This window comes from Panthera tigris, chromosome B4, assembly GCF_018350195.1.
Source record: "Panthera tigris isolate Pti1 chromosome B4, P.tigris_Pti1_mat1.1, whole genome shotgun sequence".
NCBI lineage: Eukaryota > Metazoa > Chordata > Mammalia > Carnivora > Felidae > Panthera > Panthera tigris.
Genome location: NC_056666.1, coordinates 15,081,907 through 15,087,906, shown reverse-complemented (window position 1 = coordinate 15,087,906; position 6,000 = coordinate 15,081,907).

Here is a 6,000-nt window from a genome sequence, read left to right as displayed (position 1 = left end):
TTCCTGTCTTATGTTTAGGTCTTTCATCCATTTTGAGTTTATTTTTGTGTACGGTGTAAGAAAGTGGTCCAGGTTCGTTCTTCTGCATGTTGCTGTCCAGTTTTCCCAGCACCATTTGCTGAAGAGACGGTCTTTATTCCATTGGATAGTCTTTCCTGCTTTGTCAAAGATTAGTTGGCCATACATTTGTGGGTCCATTTCTGGGTTCTCTATGCTATTTCATTGATCTGAGTGTCTCTTTTTGTGCCAGTATCATACTGTCTTGATGATTACAGCTTTGTAATACATCTTGAAGTCTGGGATTGTGATGCCTCCAGCTTTGGTTTACTTTTTCAGGATTTCTTTGGCTATTTGGGGTCTTTTCTGGTTCCATACAAATTTCAGGATTGTTTGTTCTAGCTCTGTGAAGAATTCTGGTGTTATTTTTTAAAAACATTTTTTTAACATTCGTTTTTGAGAGACAGAGTGCAAGTGGGGGTGGGGCAGAGAGAGAGGGAGACACAGAATCCCAAGCAGGCTGCAGCCTCTAAGCTGTCAGCCCAGAGTCTGATGTGGGTCTCAAACCCACAAGCTGTGAGATCATGACCTGAGCTGAAGTTGGGTGCTCAACTGACTGAGCCATCCAGGCACTCCACTGGTGTTATTTTGATAGGGATTCCATTGAGTATGTAGATTGCTTTGGGTATTATCAACAGCTAAGCAATATTTTAATGTATAAGCATATCACAATTTGTTTATCCATTCTGCTATCAGTGGAAATTTGAGTTATTTCTAATTTTTGGCTATTATGAATAAAGATGTTATGAACATAGGTGGATGTCTTTGTGGATATCTTAATTTCTCTTGAGTAAATACCTGAGAGTGGAGTTGTGAGATCATAGGGTAGATAGATGTTCAGCTTTACTATCTGACATCTTTTTAATATTGCTTTTATAATTCATAAATGGAATATTTTATCCATTTATTTAATTCTTGTTTAATTTCTCCCTGTAATGTCTCAAAGTCTTCAGAGTAGAAATCTTGCATATCCTTGCATACATTTAACCCCAACTTATTTTGTGTTTGGTGATGCTGTTGTAAATGGTATAATTTATAAAATTCGATTTTTTGGTGCTAATCTTTAGAAATCTTTTAAAAAAATAGTGACCTTGGAACCAGCAACTTTACTGAATTTACTGACTAATTCTAATAGCTTTATTTTCTTTTGCATTTTTATGTGCAAAAATCGTGTTAATTATAAATAATGAACACTTATTTCTTGCTTTCTAATTCTTAGGCTTTTTTTTTTCTTGCCTTATCACACTGGCTAGAACTATATAATTTTTTTTTTAATGTTTATTTATTTTTGACACAGAGAGAGAGAGAGACAGAGCATGATGGGGGAGGGACGGAGAGAGAGGGAGACACAGAATCCGAAGTGGGCTCCAGGCTCTGAGCTGTCAGCACAGAGCCCGACGCGGGGCTCGAACTCACGGACCACGAGATCATGACCTGAGCCGAAGTCAGACACTTAACCGACTGAGCCACCCAGGCACCCCTAGAACTATATAATTTTAAGTAGAAATATTAACAGGCATCCTTGTCTTTATTTCAATTTGAGAAAAACTTGAATATTTCATAATTAAATATGGATTTGGGAGAAACATTCTTTATCAGGTTAGATAAGTCACTTCTATGTTCACTTTTTATATGTTTCTTTGTTGTCTTAAATAAGTACTACATTTTCACATATGCTTTTTTGGAACTATTTAGGTGATTATATTTCTGTTACTTTTTATAAATTTGTTATTTGCAGACTCATTAATTTTTAAAGAACTTGCTTTTATTTTCTGTCTCTACTGTCACTTGGATAGCTTAGTCTGATGCTTTCTTAAATTTATTTGTGTATTTCTCCCAAACCTCTGGAAAACGCTTATCTTAGTATTATGAGTAAAAACAAAAAAAAGTATGTTTATTCAATTCACATTTTATAATTCTTATAAGCTGATTAAAGCCACTTGCACTTTTTATGGGAAATACCCTAAAACATATATTTATACTCTCAAACCTACTTACATTTTTAATCTGCTACAATCTGCATGAGTTGTTTTATTTCCTGTGAACCTACAACTCAAATAATGATTGTACTAATTTTATTTTGTTTTATTTTATTTTTAAAGTTTATTTATTTTGAGAGAGAGAGAGAGAGAGAGACAGCATGAGTTGGGGATGGGAAGAGAGAGAGAGAGAATCCCAAGAAGTCTTTGTGCTGCCAGCACAGAGCCTGACGCAAAGCTCAAATTCAGGAAGCCATGAGATCATGATCTAAGCCAAAACCAAGAGTCAGATGTTCAATGGAATGAGCCACCCAGGTGCCCCTGTACCTAATTTTAGAATAAATAAAGCTAACAAAATAAGTGTGAACTATATGTGACTGAAAGTAGGGAGATAATAATATGTAAAAATGATTTTATATCTACATAGTTCTTATACACTCAAAATGCAAAATTGTTGATGACTTTTGGGATCAATTGGATACTTATGTCATTGGTTACATTCCCTTGTAAACAGGCCTTGAAATGGAGATTAGATTGCATGAAGTTTATTAATAATCTTATCTGCAAAGGAGTGAGGGAAACCAAACTGGATCAATGGAGAAGTCCAACTGCAATGCGGTTACAACAGAGACCTCGGTGTTTTTCTTTTCTTGTATTATTGAAGTATAGTTGACCTACAATCTTACATTAGTTTCAGGTGTACAATATAATTATGTGATAAGTATTTATAATTATGCTATGCTTCCCACAATTGTAGCTACCATCTGTCATTATGCAACACTTTTGATATAATACCATTGACTGGATTCCCTATGCTGTACCTTTCATTCCTGTGACTTATTCATTCCATAATTTCACCTCTTTTTTGATTATCCCCTTACCCTTCCTCCTCTCTGGTAATCCCCAGTTTATTCTCTGTGTTTATGGACCTGTTTTTGCCTATGTTGTTTGTTTTGTTTTTTAGATGCCACACATAAATGAAATCATACAGTATTTATCTTTCTCTGACTTATTTCACTTAGCATAGTACCCACTAGGCCCATCCATGTTGTTGCAAATGACAAGATCTCATTCTTTTTTATGGTTGAGTAACTTTCCATATCTTGGCTATTGTAAATAATAATAACCGTATCTTCTTTATCTGTGTATCTATCTATGGGTGCTTAAATTGCTTCCATATCTTGGCTATTGTAAATAATGCTGCAATAAATATAGGGATGCATATATCTTTTCAAATTAGTATTTTTGCTTTCTTTGAGTATATACCTAGTAGTGGAGTTACTGGATCATATGGTATTTCTATTTTTAACTTTTAAGGAAATTCCATACTGTTTTCCACAGTGGCTGTACCAATTTACATTCCCACCAACAGTGCATGAGCTTTCCTTTTTCTCCACCTCCTGGCCAACACTTGATATTTCTTTTGAGGAAGTTTTTGATAATAGCCATTCTGACAGGTGTGAGGAGATACCTCATTGTAGTTTTTATTTGCATTTCCCTGATGATGAGTGATATTGAGTATCTTTTCATGTGTTTGTTGACCATCTGTATGCCTTCTTTGGAGAAATGTCTACTCAGATCCTATGCCCATTTTTTAATTGAATTGTTTTTTGGTGTTGAGTTATATAAGTTCTTGATGTATGTGGATATTAACCCCTTGTTGCATATATCATTGACAAATAGCTTCTTCCAGGGGCACCTGGATGGCTCAGTCGGTTAAGTGTCCGACTTTGGCTCAGGTCATGACCTCACTGTTCGTGAGTTCAAGCCCCGCGTCAGGCTCTATGCTGACAGCTCAGAGCCTGGAGCCTGTTTCAGATTCTGTGTCTCCCTCTTTCTCTCTCCTCTCCCATTTGTGCTCTGTCTCTCTCTTCTCAAAAATAAACGTTAAAAAAATTTAAAAACAAATAGCTTCTTTCATTCACTAGATTACTTTTTTGTTTTCTTGGTGGCTTCCCTCACTGTGAAAAAGCCTTTTATTTTGGTACAGTCCTAATTTTTTATTTTTCCTTTTGTTCCCTTCTCCTGAAGAGACACAATGAGAAAAATGTTGCTATGGCTGATGTCAAAGAGATTGCTACCTATGTTTTCTTCTAAGAGCTTTATGGCTTAATGTTTTACATTTGGGTCTTCAATCCATTTTGAGTTTATTTTTGTGTATGGTGTAATAAAGTGGTCCAGATTCATTCTTTTGTATCTAGCTGTCCTTTTTCCCAAGCACCATTTATTGAAAAGGTTGTCTTTTCATCATTGTTTAGTCTTGCTTCCTTAGTTGTAGATTGATTATATAAACATGGTTTTATTTATGGGCTCTCTATCTTGTTCTCTTGATCTATGTATCTATTTTTCTGCCCATCCCATAGTGTTTTGACTGTTATACCTTTGTACTATATCTTGAAATAGGGGATTGTAATAATTTTAGTTTTGTTGTTTCTCTAGATTGCTTTGGCCCTTCAGGGTTTTTGTAGTTCCATACAAGTTTTCAGATTCTTTTTTTCTAGTCTGTGAAAAATGCTACTGGTGTTTTGATAAAGATTGCATTGAACCTGTAGATTGCTTTGGGTAGTATGAACATTTTAACAATATTCTTTTAATCCCTGAGCATGGAATATCTTTCCATTTGTTCATGTCATTTCTGAGACTTCAATGATTTCCACAGGGACTTCTACAACTGAAATGGAGTCTTCTCACCTTGAGGCAAGTGGTTAACTTTATTTATTTATTTTTCTTCAAAGTTTTAAAATTTATTTTTAGAGAGAGAGAGAGAGAGAAAGCATGTGGAATAGGGGCAGAGAAGTAGGGAGAGAGAGAGAATCCCAAGCAGGTTCCATACTGTCAGTGTAGAGTCTGACTCAGGGCTCTATCTCATGAACCTTTAAAATCATGACCTGAGCCAAAATCAAGACTCCACACTTAACCAGTTGAGCAGCCCAGGCACCCCAAGTGGTTGATTTTATAACTCATTTCTGAGTCAGTCTTTGGATATGGGCTGCTCTCTGGAAGGACATGTGACCTTGGACTAATGGTAGTTCTTAGAGAGGGACTGACCTAATAATGCAGTCACCAATACTTCCAGAATTTGGGGAATCAAGGCCTCCTCAGTCCTTGAATAAGACCTGGATAACATACCACAGTATCCTCTGTGCTTCTGTGTTTAAGAAAATATAATATTGGGGCACCTGGGTGGCTCAGTTGGCTAAGTGTCTGACTCTCAGTTTCAGGTCAGGTCATGATCTCGTGGTATCATGCGTTCGAGCCCACAATGGGCTCTGCGCTGACAGCAGGGAGCCTTTTGGGGACTCTCTCTCTCTCTCCCTCTCTCTGTCCTCCCCCTCACCCCCATTCGCTGTCTCTGTCTCTCTCAAAATAAATAAGTAAACTTAAAACTATGTATAATATTAAACCAACTGATTTATAATTGGGTCAGTCCATCCACCTTCCTTGATAATGTTTTTGTTTTGTTTATATAGTGCCCTGCAACACAGATTCAACTGTGCTATGATGTGCTATGACAGAAGGAGGTGGAATTTGAAGGTGGAAGGCTGTTGTTTGAGTTTAGGTTCTGCCATTTTGCAGCTTTTTGTATACTTACACGTAGGGTCACACAAGGAATCTGCCTCTCAGTTTCCTATTGTGTTCAATGAAAAGCATATTATAGTTGACTCTTGAACGACATAAGTTAGAATGTGTAGGTCCACTTCTATGCAGATCTTTTTCGATAAACACAGTTCAGTACTGTAAATGTAACTTTTCTTCTTTTTTATTTTCTTAATCACATTTTCTTTTTTTTCTTTATTAAAATTTTTTAAGTTCATTTATTCATTTGGAGAGAGACAGAGAGAGCAAGTCGGGGAGGAGCAGAGAGAGAGGGAGAGAGAGAGAGTCCCAAGCAGGCTCTGCCCTGTCAGCACAAAGCCCGATGCAGGACTCAAACTCACGAAACACGAGACCATGGCCTGAGCCC